At 56.9% G+C, this 15,000-nt stretch overlaps 2 non-coding genes across 2 annotated transcripts; both read right to left on the bottom strand.

Moving 5' to 3' along the window:
- Nucleotides 1-201: 201 nt before the first annotated feature.
- On the bottom strand, nucleotides 202-355 carry LOC148345028 (5.8S ribosomal RNA). Its single transcript, XR_015848906.1, has one exon. It is a non-coding gene; the product is annotated as a 5.8S ribosomal RNA (ribosomal RNA).
- A 1,342-nt stretch (nucleotides 356-1,697) lies between these two features.
- LOC148345027 (18S ribosomal RNA) lies at nucleotides 1,698-3,684 on the bottom strand. Its single transcript, XR_015848908.1, has one exon. It is a non-coding gene; the product is annotated as an 18S ribosomal RNA (ribosomal RNA).
- Nucleotides 3,685-15,000: the final 11,316 nt, after the last annotated feature.

Here is a 15,000-nt window from a genome sequence, read left to right as displayed (position 1 = left end):
GTACGAAGGGACGGGGGTCCCTGCGAAACCCCAGCCGCGGAGTGGGCGGGGACACGGGTCGCGCGCCACCCGCCGGGCGGACCGGCGGAATGTCGCGGAGGGCCCGAGCCTCGCCCGCGCGGACCGGGTTCTCGCGCCACCCGCCGGACGGACCGGCGGAATGTCGCGGAGGGCCCGGCCCGCGTCCGATCGATTGGAAAGCGCCGCTCAGACAGGCGTGGCCCCGGGGTAAAACCGGGGCCGCAATGTGCGTTCAAAGTGTCGATGATCAATGTGTCCTGCAAATCACATTAGTTCTCGCAGCTAGCTGCGTTCTTCATCGACGCACGAGCCGAGTGATCCACCGCTAAGAGTCGTACGTTTGGGCCCTTTTACGTCCGCCCGGGACGATCGGAGACAAATTCACGACAGGGTTTGTACCGGAGACGAACGCGCCGCGGGTGCCGTTCGGTCGCTCCCGCGAGCGAGCCCCTAACCCGCGGCGCGGTTACCGACGGGCGCGATACGCGCGACGCCGCGACGAGCCGAGCGGGTCGGGCGCGCGGCGCTGAGGCCGGCGCCCGGCGTCTCCCGCTCGGGGCCGCGACGGCGCCCGAGACGTGCGTCGGCCCGGGTAGGTCGGGCGCTCGGCGCTGAGGCCGGCGCCCGGCGTCTCCCGCTCGGGCCTGACACGACTCGGCGACCGGACTCGCCGGGTAGGTCGGGGGCTCGGCGCTGAGGCCGGCCCCCGGCGTCTCCTACCCGGACCCCGGAAGGCCATCCGACTTGGAAGCCCCGCCGCGCCGCGAAGCGACGCTTTGGGTGTTGCTACCCGTCAGCGAGTGGGTTTGGTTTACAAGGGCGGCGCGACCGCGCTGACACCGAGGGGGGACTGGCCCCCGACCCGGCCGCGGCCTGCCCGGACTATGGATGGACAGAGGAGACCGCGGCGGACCGCGCGGAACCGAACCCCCGGTGTCCGGAGCCCCGGGAGGGACTCCGGTGTCCGGGGGCCGGCCCACGCGCGCGCTACGCGGCCCCTCGAGGGCTCCGGCCGACGGACGCGTTTGGCCGGGGAAAAAGGTAGCCGGTGGGAGCACCGTTTCGTCGCCCTGAACCTTCGTCTCGGGCGGGCGTCCCGACGCCGCCGCCATACGGCCGTTGTGATCCGTGCGGGGATCCGCTTGCTCGGCGACCCTCGCCGAGAGCAGCCCCGCGCCGCACGGACACGCGACACCGACGGGCGGACGGACGCCGGGGCGCCGGCCCGAACCGTTACCTTTAAAGGACGGGAGGTCGTCGAGGCGAGTGCCGCCCCGGAAGCGCGCGCCGGAAGCGCGAGAACCGCGCCGAGCTAGGGTCGTCGGCAGAGGGGGATTCCCCGGTTACGGGGGTCCCGCGCACGGCCGCCGCCTTTCGCCCGTCGCTGGCGGTCGCCTGTCGTCGCGCCGCGCCGCGCTACTGGGGTCGTCGGACGAGCGCGCTACCCCGCTCGCACGGAGGTAGCGCGACATCGCCCGCCGCCTTTTCTCGCGTCGCGCCGCGCCGCGTGGCGCCCGCCGAACTCGCTCCGACGCGCGGCCCGGGAGTGACCCGCGCCGCGCCCCCCGTCCCGTCCCGTCCCGGTCTACCCTCTTCCTCCGCCTGCGACGACCCGCCGCCCTCGGCGTCTGGCTCGTCGGGGGTGTACCGAGGCGGATCTGCTGCCGCTCGTACGTTAATGATCCTTCTGCAGGTTCACCTACAGAAACCTTGTTACGACTTTTACTTCCTCTAGATAGTCAAGTTCGACCGTCTTCTGGCACACCGCCGGAGCCGGGGCCGGCCCCGGCGGGGACTATCCGAGGACCTCACTAAGCCATCCGATCGGTAGTAGCGACGGGCGGTGTGTACAAAGGGCAGGGACTTAATCAACGCAGGCTAATGACCCGCGCTTACTGGGAATTCCTCGTTGGTGGGAAATAATTGCAATCCCCAGGCCCTGTCACGAGCGGGGTTCATAGGATTACCCGCGCCTGCCGGCGCGGGGATAGACGACGCGCTTATACGCTCAGTGTGGCGCGCGTGCAGCCCCGGACATCTAAGGGCATCACAGACCTGTTATTGCTCATTCTCGTGTGGCTGAGAGCCACTTGTCCCTCTAAGAAGTTTTCTGCCGCCGACCGCGCGGGGGGCCGCGGTACTATTTAGTATGTTTGAGTCTCGTTCGTTATCGGAATTAACCAGACAAATCGCTCCACCAACTACGAACGGCCATGCACCACCACCCACGGTATCGAGAAAGAGCCTTCAATCTGTCAATCCTTTCCGTGTCCGGGCCGGGTGAGGTTTCCCGTGTTGAGTCAAATTAAGCCGCATGCTCCACTCCTGGTGGTGCCCTTCCGTCAATTCCTTTAAGTTTCAGCTTTGCAACAATACTCCCCCCGGAACCCAGACACTTGGTCGGTTTCCCGGGTGCTGCTCGGCGGGTCATGGGAATAACGCCGCCGGATCGCGAGTCGGCATCGTTTATGGTCGGAACTAGGACGGTATCTGATCGTCTTCGAACCTCCGACTTTCGTTCTTGATTAATGAAAACATTCTTGGCAAATGCTTTCGCTCTCGTCCGTCTTGCGCCGGTCCAAGAATTTCACCTCTAGCGGCGCAGTACGAATGCCCCCGGCCGTCCCTCTTAATCATGGCCCCAGTTCATGACAACCCACAAAATAGAACCGGAGTCCTATTCCATTATTCCCAGCTGCGATATGCAGGGGCGGCCGTGTGGCCTGCTTTGAACACTCTAATTTCCTCAAAGTAAACGCTTCGGGCCCCGCGAGTGACACCCAGCGAAGGGCATCACGGGGGCTTTTGCCGAGAGGCAGGGGCTGGGACAGACGGATGCACGCCTCGCGGCGGACCGTCAGCTCGCGTCCCGGGGTCCAACTAGGAGCTTTTTAACTGCAGCAACTTTAAAATACGCTATTGGAGCTGGAATTACCGCGGCTGCTGGCACCAGACTTGCCCTCCAATGGATGCTGGCCGATGGGTTTGTGTTCGGCTCATTCCAATTACGGAGACTCGAACGAGTCCCGTATTGTTATTTTTCGTCACTACCTCCCCGTGTCGGGAGTGGGTAATTTGCGCGCCTGCTGCCTTCCTTGGATGTGGTAGCCGTTTCTCATGCTCCCTCTCCGGAATCGAACCCTGATTCCCCGTTACCCGTGGTCACCATGGTAGGCGCAGAGTCTACCATCGAAAGTTGATAGGGCAGACATTCGAATGAGTCGTCGCCGCCTCGGGTGGGCGAGCGATCGGCACGAGGTTATCCTGAGTCAACACAAAGGGGGGGCCGGGCCGGCGGAACGAGGACCGGCGCGCGCGGAGCCGCCCGCGCCGCTTACGCCCCCGCCCGGAGAGGCGGAGGCCGGACGCGGGGGACGCGCGCGACGGCTGAGCCCCCGCCCGCCGGACACCGCGTGGGTTTTTGTGTCTGATAAATGCACGCGTCCCCGGGGCGAGGCCGGAGCCCCGCCCGCGAGTCGGCGCTCGTTTGCATGTATTAGCTCTGGATTTGCCACAGTTATCCAAGTAACGGTGGAGCGATCAAAGGAACCATAACTGATTTAATGAGCCGTTCGCAGTTTCACTGTACTGGCCATTCGTACTTAGACATGCATGGCTTAATCTTGAAAACAAGCATATGCTACTGGCAGGATCAACCAGAGTGCGTCTGCCGCCGGGGGGGCGCTGCTGGTGGCGGTGCGGCCCTGGTCCGGGACGAGGCTGTGGCTACAGCCGGGCCCGGGGGGCCGCGCGACACTCGTATACGTTCGGACGGGCTGACGAGCGGGTGTCGTGAAACGATGTTTCGCGCGGAGCCCTAGCACGCGTGGCGTCGGGCTCCGCGACGGTCGGACGTCTGGGTGTGGCTCGAGACGGAAGCTCGACCTCGGTTCGTCTTGGTTCTGCCGCCAAAAGGTTCACGCCGAGGCATGGTTTCGCAAGAGGGCCCCGCGAGTGCCAGCCGTGGATCCCGCCTCACTCGTAACTCGTATCGGATTCGTCCGGCCTCACTTTCGTTCGCACATCGGACAGTTATACGTGTGCTTTAGTAGCTTCCGTTCCCTCTTAGTGAGGCCGTCCGTACGTACCGCCCCAGCTCTTTCTGAGGCGGGTATCCACTCGGCTCGGGGGGGCCCAACGTTTGCCTAGTATCCTCGGCGCTGGAGCTTGACCCGCAAAGCCGGAGGAGCCGCACGCCCGAACACCGGCTTGCGCCGGCCGACGTGGGCCCTCCGAGGCGGGTCTCGTGTGCCAATCGCTCAGTTGGGGAACCGGCAGGCCCGTGGGCCGACGCCGGCTCACCCGGGGGTGAAGGGTGCTTCGATGGAGGCCCCCTGTCAGCCTCCGCGGAAGTCCGGCTTCAATACTTTAAAGTTTGAAAAACTTAGACATTTTTCGAGAACCGGAGCTTAGAGGGGTACATGCAAAAGCCAGGGCCGCGGGAAGCGCCCTAAATACTTCAATACTTTAAAATTTGAAAAACTTAGAAATTTTTCGAGAACCGGCATCTTCCCTCGGTAATTGCGAGATGCGAGGCCGCCCCTAGCCTCTGCTCTGTCGGACTCAATGGTCACGGGTGGCCGCTGATTAGCCCTGGTGCTCACCTCTCAAAATTGCGAGTCCCTAATATAATTCTGGCTGTCGGCTGGAGAAGGGGGTATAAAATCGGCACTTGAGGGAACGCCGGGCCCTCAAGTTCGGGGCCCTCTAGCGGATTTTTGAGGTACTGCACTCCCATTGGAAATGCATGGGCGCTCCGTCCACTACCATGTAATTCCCTCACAATATCTGCCCCTGCGTGGCCGCGGGATGCTACTGCAGCCCCGTTGGTAATGAATGGGCCTTTCGGAGGCCATAAATACAGCGCCGCTGCATGGATTTTGGCGGTACTGCTGCTGTCGCTGAAAATACATGGACCCGTCTGAATGAATGGGCCTTTCGGAGGCCATAAACTCAGCGCCTCTGCATGGATTTTGGCGGTACTGCGGCTGTCGCTGAAAATACATGGACCCGTCTGAATGAATGGGCCTTTCGGAGGCCATAAATCCAGCGCCGCTGCATGGATTTTGGCGGTACTGCGGCTGTCGCTGAAAATACATGGACCCGTCTGAATGAATGGACAAAATATAAATCAGACACTACAGAACACAAGCATAATCCAAGATTACAAAATCATCTCAGCCTTTAAAAGAAACAAAAACCTGAAAGACTACTTAGTAAAAAGTAAATTACCAGAAATCAACATAACACAAACGCAGGGCCCCACATTCTACAAACAAGCCACCACAGTTAGGAACACCGTCACCAACACAAACTACCTAATTAAACAAACAATCACACCTGCTACGGAAAACTGAAAATACATGGACCCGTCTGAATGTATGGGCCTTTCAGAGGCCATAAACTCAGCCAGCGCCGGGCCAGTGTTTGGGGTATTGTGCCCGCCACTAGTGGCTGAATACATAATAATAATAATAATAATAATAATTCCCTTGTATTGTCATTCTGTGTAACAATGTACACAGAACGAAATGTCGATTGCACTGGGCTAGTGTTGAGGGAACGTCGGGCCCTCAAGTTCGGTGGCTTGGAGCGGATTTTTGAGGTACTGCACTCCCATTGGAAATGCATGGGCGCTCCGTCCACTACCATGTAATTCCCTCACAATATCTGCCCCTGCGTGGCCGCGGGATGCTACTGCAGCCCCGTTGGTAATGAATGGGCCTTTCGGAGGCCATAAATACAGCGCCGCTGCATGGATTTTGGCGGTACTGCTGCTGTCGCTGAAAATACATGGACCCGTCTGAATGAATGGGCCTTTCGGAGGCCATAAACTCAGCGCCTCTGCATGGATTTTGGCGGTACTGCGGCTGTCGCTGAAAATACATGGACCCGTCTGAATGAATGGGCCTTTCGGAGGCCATAAATCCAGCGCCGCTGCATGGATTTTGGCGGTACTGCGGCTGTCGCTGAAAATACATGGACCCGTCTGAATGAATGGACAAAATATAAATCAGACACTACAGAACACAAGCATAATCCAAGATTACAAAATCATCTCAGCCTTTAAAAGAAACAAAAACCTGAAAGACTACTTAGTAAAAAGTAAATTACCAGAAATCAACATAACACAAACGCAGGGCCCCACATTCTACAAACAAGCCACCACAGTTAGGAACACCGTCACCAACACAAACTACCTAATTAAACAAACAATCACACCTGCTACGGAAAACTGAAAATACATGGACCCGTCTGAATGTATGGGCCTTTCAGAGGCCATAAACTCAGCCAGCGCCGGGCCAGTGTTTGGGGTATTGTGCCCGCCACTAGTGGCTGAATACATAATAATAATAATAATAATAATAATTCCCTTGTATTGTCATTCTGTGTAACAATGTACACAGAACGAAATGTCGATTGCACTGGGCTAGTGTTGAGGGAACGTCGGGCCCTCAAGTTCGGTGGCTTGGAGCGGATTTTTGAGGTACTGCACTCCCATTGGAAATGCATGGGCGCTCCGTCCACTACCATGTAATTCCCTCACAATATCTGCCCCTGCGTGGCCGCGGGATGCTACTGCAGCCCCGTTGGTAATGAATGGGCCTTTCGGAGGCCATAAATACAGCGCCGCTGCATGGATTTTGGCGGTACTGCTGCTGTCGCTGAAAATACATGGACCCGTCTGAATGAATGGGCCTTTCGGAGGCCATAAACTCAGCGCCTCTGCATGGATTTTGGCGGTACTGCGGCTGTCGCTGAAAATACATGGACCCGTCTGAATGAATGGGCCTTTCGGAGGCCATAAATTCAGCGCCGCTGCATGGATTTTGGCGGTACTGCGGCTGTCGCTGAAAATACATGGACCCGTCTGAATGAATGGACAAAATATAAATCAGACACTACAGAACACAAGCATAATCCAAGATTACAAAATCATCTCAGCCTTTAAAAGAAACAAAAACCTGAAAGACTACTTAGTAAAAAGTAAATTACCAGAAATCAACATAACACAAACGCAGGGCCCCACATTCTACAAACAAGCCACCACAGTTAGGAACACCGTCACCAACACAAACTACCTAATTAAACAAACAATCACACCTGCTACGGAAAACTGAAAATACATGGACCCGTCTGAATGTATGGGCCTTTCGGAGGCCATAAACTCAGCCAGCGCCGGGCCAGTGTTTGGGGTATTGTGCCCGCCACTAGTGGCTGAATACATAATAATAATAATAATAATAATAATAATTCCCTTGTATTGTCATTCTGTGTAACAATGTACACAGAACGAAATGTCGATTGCACTGGGCTAGTGTTGAGGGAACGTCGGGCCCTCAAGTTCGGTGGCTTGGAGCGGATTTTTGAGGTACTGCACTCCCATTGGAAATGCATGGGCGCTCCGTCCACTACCATGTAATTCCCTCACAATATCTGCCCCTGCGTGGCCGCGGGATGCTACTGCAGCCCCGTTGGTAATGAATGGGCCTTTCGGAGGCCATAAATACAGCGCCGCTGCATGGATTTTGGCGGTACTGCTGCTGTCGCTGAAAATACATGGACCCGTCTGAATGAATGGGCCTTTCGGAGGCCATAAACTCAGCGCCTCTGCATGGATTTTGGCGGTACTGCGGCTGTCGCTGAAAATACATGGACCCGTCTGAATGAATGGGCCTTTCGGAGGCCATAAATTCAGCGCCGCTGCATGGATTTTGGCGGTACTGCGGCTGTCGCTGAAAATACATGGACCCGTCTGAATGAATGGACAAAATATAAATCAGACACTACAGAACACAAGCATAATCCAAGATTACAAAATCATCTCAGCCTTTAAAAGAAACAAAAACCTGAAAGACTACTTAGTAAAAAGTAAATTACCAGAAATCAACATAACACAAACGCAGGGCCCCACATTCTACAAACAAGCCACCACAGTTAGGAACACCGTCACCAACACAAACTACCTAATTAAACAAACAATCACACCTGCTACGGAAAACTGAAAATACATGGACCCGTCTGAATGTATGGGCCTTTCGGAGGCCATAAACTCAGCCAGCGCCGGGCCAGTGTTTGGGGTATTGTGCCCGCCACTAGTGGCTGAATACATAATAATAATAATAATAATAATAATAATTCCCTTGTATTGTCATTCTGTGTAACAATGTACACAGAACGAAATGTCGATTGCACTGGGCTAGTGTTGAGGGAACGTCGGGCCCTCAAGTTCGGTGGCTTGGAGCGGATTTTTGAGGTACTGCACTCCCATTGGAAATGCATGGGCGCTCCGTCCACTACCATGTAATTCCCTCACAATATCTGCCCCTGCGTGGCCGCGGGATGCTACTGCAGCCCCGTTGGTAATGAATGGGCCTTTCGGAGGCCATAAATACAGCGCCGCTGCATGGATTTTGGCGGTACTGCTGCTGTCGCTGAAAATACATGGACCCGTCTGAATGAATGGGCCTTTCGGAGGCCATAAACTCAGCGCCTCTGCATGGATTTTGGCGGTACTGCGGCTGTCGCTGAAAATACATGGACCCGTCTGAATGAATGGGCCTTTCGGAGGCCATAAATCCAGCGCCGCTGCATGGATTTTGGCGGTACTGCGGCTGTCGTTGAAAATACATGGACCCGTCTGAATGAATGGGCCTTTCGGATTCCATAAACCCAGCGCCGCTGCATGGATTTTGGCGGTACTGCGGCTGTCGCTGAAAATACATGGACCCGTCTGAATGAATGGGCCTTTCGGAGGCCATAAACTCAGCGCCGCTGCATGGATTTTGGCGGTACTGCGGCTGTCGCTGAAAATACATGGACCCGTCTGAATGAATGGACAAAATATAAATCAGACACTACAGAACACAAGCATAATCCAAGATTACAAAATCATCTCAGCCTTTAAAAGAAACAAAAACCTGAAAGACTACTTAGTAAAAAGTAAATTACCAGAAATCAACATAACACAAACGCAGGGCCCCACATTCTACAAACAAGCCACCACAGTTAGGAACACCGTCACCAACACAAACTACCTAATTAAACAAACAATCACACCTGCTACGGAAAACTGAAAATACATGGACCCGTCTGAATGTATGGGCCTTTCGGAGGCCATAAACTCAGCCAGCGCCGGGCCAGTGTTTGGGGTATTGTGCCCGCCACTAGTGGCTGAATACATAATAATAATAATAATAATAATAATAATTCCCTTGTATTGTCATTCTGTGTAACAATGTACACAGAACGAAATGTCGATTGCACTGGGCTAGTGTTGAGGGAACGTCGGGCCCTCAAGTTCGGTGGCTTGGAGCGGATTTTTGAGGTACTGCACTCCCATTGGAAATGCATGGGCGCTCCGTCCACTACCATGTAATTCCCTCACAATATCTGCCCCTGCGTGGCCGCGGGATGCTACTGCAGCCCCGTTGGTAATGAATGGGCCTTTCGGAGGCCATAAATACAGCGCCGCTGCATGGATTTTGGCGGTACTGCTGCTGTCGCTGAAAATACATGGACCCGTCTGAATGAATGGGCCTTTCGGAGGCCATAAACTCAGCGCCTCTGCATGGATTTTGGCGGTACTGCGGCTGTCGCTGAAAATACATGGACCCATCTGAATGAATGGGCCTTTCGGAGGCCATAAATCCAGCGCCGCTGCATGGATTTTGGCGGTACTGCGGCTGTCGCTGAAAATACATGGACCCGTCTGAATGTATGGGCCTTTCGGAGGCCATATACTCAGCTGAAGGTTGAGAACTTGGCTAGTGTTTGGGGACTTGTGCCCGCCACTAGTGGCTGAAATCCGGGCCGGTGTTTGGGGAATTGTGCGCGTATTATCGGGCCGGTGTTTGGGGATATGCGCGCGTATTATCGGACCGGTGTTTGGGGAATCGTGCCCGCCACTAGTGGCTGAATCCCGGGCTAGTGTTGGGGGACTTGTGCCCGCCAATAGTGGCTGAAATCCGCGCCGGTGTTTGGGGAATTGTGCGCGTATTATCGGGCCGGTGTTTGGGGATATGCGCGCGTATTATCGGACCGGTGTTTGGGGATTTGTGCCCGCCACTAGTGGCTGAGAACTTGGCTAGTGTTTGGGGACTTGTGCCCGCCACTAGTGGCTGAAATCCGGGCCGGTGTTTGGGGAATTGTGCGCGTATTATCGGGCCGGTGTTTGGGGATATGCGCGCGTATTATCGGACCGGTGTTTGGGGAATCGTGCCCGCCACTAGTGGCTGAATCCCGGGCTAGTGTTGGGGGACTTGTGCCCGCCAATAGTGGCTGAGAACTTGGCTAGTGTTGGGGGACTTGTGCCCGCCACTAGTGGCTGAAATCCGCGCCGGTGTTTGGGGAATTGTGCGCGTATTATCGGGCCGGTGTTTGGGGAATCGTGCCCGCCACTAGTGGCTGAATCCCGGGCTAGTGTTGGGGGACTTGTGCCCGCCAATAGTGGCTGAAATCCGCGCCGGTGTTTGGGGAATTGTGCGCGTATTATCGGGCCGGTGTTTGGGGATATGCGCGCGTATTATCGGACCGGTGTTTGGGGAATCGTGCCCGCCACTAGTGGCTGAATCCCGGGCTAGTGTTGGGGGACTTGTGCCCGCCAATAGTGGCTGAAATCCGCGCCGGTGTTTGGGGAATTGTGCGCGTATTATCGGGCCGGTGTTTGGGGATATGCGCGCGTATTATCGGACCGGTGTTTGGGGAATTGTGCCCGCCACTAGTGGCTGAGAACTGGGCTAGTGTTGGGGGACTTGTGCCCGCCACTAGTGGCTGAAATCCGGGCCGGTGTTTGGGGAATTGTGCGCGTATTATCGGGCCGGTGTTTGGGGATATGCGCGCGTATTATCGGGCCGGTGTTTGGGGATATGCGCGCGTATTATCGGACCGGTGTTTGGGGAATCGTGCCCGCCACTAGTGGCTGAATCCCGGGCTAGTGTTGGGGGACTTGTGCCCGCCAATAGTGGCTGAAATCCGCGCCGGTGTTTGGGGAATTGTGCGCGTATTATCGGGCCGGTGTTTGGGGATATGCGCGCGTATTATCGGACCGGTGTTTGGGGAATCGTGCCCGCCACTAGTGGCTGAATCCCGGGCTAGTGTTGGGGGACTTGTGCCCGCCAATAGTGGCTGAAATCCGCGCCGGTGTTTGGGGAATTGTGCGCGTATTATCGGGCCGGTGTTTGGGGATATGCGCGCGTATTATCGGACCGGTGTTTGGGGAATTGTGCCCGCCACTAGTGGCTGAATCCCGGGCTAGTGTTGGGGGACTTGTGCCCGCCACTAGTGGCTGAAATCCGCGCCGGTGTTTGGGGAATTGTGCGCGTATTATCGGGCCGGTGTTTGGGGATATGCGCGCGTATTATCGGACCGGTGTTTGGGGAATCGTGCCCGCCACTAGTGGCTGAATCCCGGGCTAGTGTTGGGGGACTTGTGCCCGCCAATAGTGGCTGAAATCCGCGCCGGTGTTTGGGGAATTGTGCGCGTATTATCGGGCCGGTGTTTGGGGATATGCGCGCGTATTATCGGACCGGTGTTTGGGGAATTGTGCCCGCCACTAGTGGCTGAGAACTGGGCTAGTGTTGGGGGACTTGTGCCCGCCACTAGTGGCTGAAATCCGGGCCGGTGTTTGGGGAATTGTGCGCGTATTATCGGGCCGGTGTTTGGGGATATGCGCGCGTATTATCGGGCCGGTGTTTGGGGATATGCGCGCGTATTATCGGACCGGTGTTTGGGGAATCGTGCCCGCCACTAGTGGCTGAATCCCGGGCTAGTGTTGGGGGACTTGTGCCCGCCAATAGTGGCTGAAATCCGCGCCGGTGTTTGGGGAATTGTGCGCGTATTATCGGGCCGGTGTTTGGGGATATGCGCGCGTATTATCGGACCGGTGTTTGGGGAATCGTGCCCGCCACTAGTGGCTGAATCCCGGGCTAGTGTTGGGGGACTTGTGCCCGCCAATAGTGGCTGAAATCCGCGCCGGTGTTTGGGGAATTGTGCGCGTATTATCGGGCCGGTGTTTGGGGATATGCGCGCGTATTATCGGACCGGTGTTTGGGGAATTGTGCCCGCCACTAGTGGCTGAGAACTTGGCTAGTGTTTGGGGACTTGTGCCCGCCACTAGTGGCTGAAATCCGGGCCGGTGTTTGGGGAATTGTGCGCGTATTATCGGGCCGGTGTTTGGGGATATGCGCGCGTATTATCGGACCGGTGTTTGGGGAATCGTGCCCGCCACTAGTGGCTGAATCCCGGGCTAGTGTTGGGGGACTTGTGCCCGCCAATAGTGGCTGAGAACTTGGCTAGTGTTGGGGGACTTGTGCCCGCCACTAGTGGCTGAAATCCGCGCCGGTGTCTGGGGAATTGTGCGCGTATTATCGGGCCGGTGTTTGGGGAATCGTGCCCGCCACTAGTGGCTGAATCCCGGGCTAGTGTTGGGGGACTTGTGCCCGCCAATAGTGGCTGAAATCCGCGCCGGTGTTTGGGGAATTGTGCGCGTATTATCGGGCCGGTGTTTGGGGATATGCGCGCGTATTATCGGACCGGTGTTTGGGGAATCGTGCCCGCCACTAGTGGCTGAATCCCGGGCTAGTGTTGGGGGACTTGTGCCCGCCAATAGTGGCTGAAATCCGCGCCGGTGTTTGGGGAATTGTGCGCGTATTATCGGGCCGGTGTTTGGGGATATGCGCGCGTATTATCGGGCCGGTGTTTGGGGATATGCGCGCGTATTATCGGACCGGTGTTTGGGGAATCGTGCCCGCCACTAGTGGCTGAATCCCGGGCTAGTGTTGGGGGACTTGTGCCCGCCAATAGTGGCTGAAATCCGCGCCGGTGTTTGGGGAATTGTGCGCGTATTATCGGGCCGGTGTTTGGGGATATGCGCGCGTATTATCGGACCGGTGTTTGGGGAATCGTGCCCGCCACTAGTGGCTGAATCCCGGGCTAGTGTTGGGGGACTTGTGCCCGCCAATAGTGGCTGAAATCCGCGCCGGTGTTTGGGGAATTGTGCGCGTATTATCGGGCCGGTGTTTGGGGATATGCGCGCGTATTATCGGACCGGTGTTTGGGGAATTGTGCCCGCCACTAGTGGCTGAGAACTGGGCTAGTGTTGGGGGACTTGTGCCCTCCAATAGTGGCTGAAATCCGGGCTAGTGTTGAGGGACTTGTGCCCGCCAATAGTGGCTGAAATCCGCGCCGGTGTTTGGGGAATTGTGCGCGTATTATCGGGCCGGTGTTTGGGGATATGCGCGCGTATTATCGGACCGGTGTTTGGGGAATCGTGCCCGCCACTAGTGGCTGAGAACTTGGCTAGTGTTTGGGGACTTGTGCCCGCCACTAGTGGCTGAAATCCGCGCCGGTGTTTGGGGAATTGTGCGCGTATTATCGGGCCGGTGTTTGGGGATATGCGCGCGTATTATCGGACCGGTGTTTGGGGAATTGTGCCCGCCACTAGTGGCTGAGAACTTGGCTAGTGTTTGGGGACTTGTGCCCGCCACTAGTGGCTGAAATCCGGGCCGGTGTTTGGGGAATTGTGCGCGTTTTATCGGGCCGGTGTTTGGGGATATGCGCGCGTATTATCGGACCGGTGTTTGGGGAATCGTGCCCGCCACTAGTGGCTGAATCCCGGGCTAGTGTTGGGGGACTTGTGCCCGCCAATAGTGGCTGAATCCCGGGCTAGTGTTGGGGGACTTGTGCCCGCCAATAGTGGCTGAAATCCGCGCCGGTGTTTGGGGAATTGTGCGCGTATTATCGGGCCGGTGTTTGGGGATATGCGCGCGTATTATCGGACCGGTGTTTGGGGAATTGTGCCCGCCACTAGTGGCTGAGAACTTGGCTAGTGTTTGGGGACTTGTGCCCGCCACTAGTGGCTGAAATCCGGGCCGGTGTTTGGGGAATTGTGCGCGTATTATCGGGCCGGTGTTTGGGGATATGCGCGCGTATTATCGGACCGGTGTTTGGGGAATCGTGCCCGCCACTAGTGGCTGAATCCCGGGCTAGTGTTGGGGGACTTGTGCCCGCCAATAGTGGCTGAAATCCGCGCCGGTGTTTGGGGAATTGTGCGCGTATTATCGGGCCGGTGTTTGGGGATATGCGCGCGTATTATCGGACCGGTGTTTGGGGAATCGTGCCCGCCACTAGTGGCTGAGAACTTGGCTAGTGTTTGGGGACTTGTGCCCGCCACTAGTGGCTGAAATCCGCGCCGGTGTTTGGGGAATTGTGCGCGTATTATCGGGCCGGTGTTTGGGGATATGCGCGCGTATTATCGGACCGGTGTTTGGGGAATTGTGCCCGCCACTAGTGGCTGAGAACTTGGCTAGTGTTTGGGGACTTGTGCCCGCCACTAGTGGCTGAAATCCGGGCCGGTGTTTGGGGAATTGTGCGCGTATTATCGGGCCGGTGTTTGGGGATATGCGCGCGTATTATCGGGCCGGTGTTTGGGGATATGCGCGCGTATTATCGGACCGGTGTTTGGGGACTTGTGCCCGCCACTAGTGGCTGAATCCCGGGCTAGTGTTGGGGGACTTGTGCCCGCCAATAGTGGCTGAAATCTGCGCCGGTGTTTGGGGAATTGTGCGCGTATTATCGGGCCGGTGTTTGGGGATATGCGCGCGTATTATCGGACCGGTGTTTGGGGAATTGTGCCCGCCACTAGTGGCTGAGAACTTGGCTAGTGTTTGGGGACTTGTGCCCGCCACTAGTGGCTGAAATCCGGGCCGGTGTTTGGGGAATTGCGCGCGTATTATCGGGCCGGTGTTTGGGGATATGCGCGCGTATTATCGGACCGGTGTTTGGGGAATTGTGCCCGCCACTAGTGGCTGAGAACTTGGCTAGTGTTTGGGGACTTGTGCCCGCCACTAGTGGCTGAAATCCGGGCCGGTGTTTGGGGAATTGTGCGCGTTTTATCGGGCCGGTGTTTGGGGATATGCGCGCGTATTATCGGACCGGTGTTTGGGGATATGCGCGCGTATTATCGGACCGGTGTTTGGG

This window comes from Urocampus carinirostris, unplaced genomic scaffold (genome assembly GCF_059441175.1).
Source record: "Urocampus carinirostris isolate Australia breed hairy pipefish unplaced genomic scaffold, RoL_Ucar_1.0 HiC_scaffold_134, whole genome shotgun sequence".
NCBI classification, from domain to species: domain Eukaryota; kingdom Metazoa; phylum Chordata; class Actinopteri; order Syngnathiformes; family Syngnathidae; genus Urocampus; species Urocampus carinirostris.
Note: the sequence above shows the minus strand (reverse complement) of the source record. Positions and strands in the feature narration are given on the sequence as shown.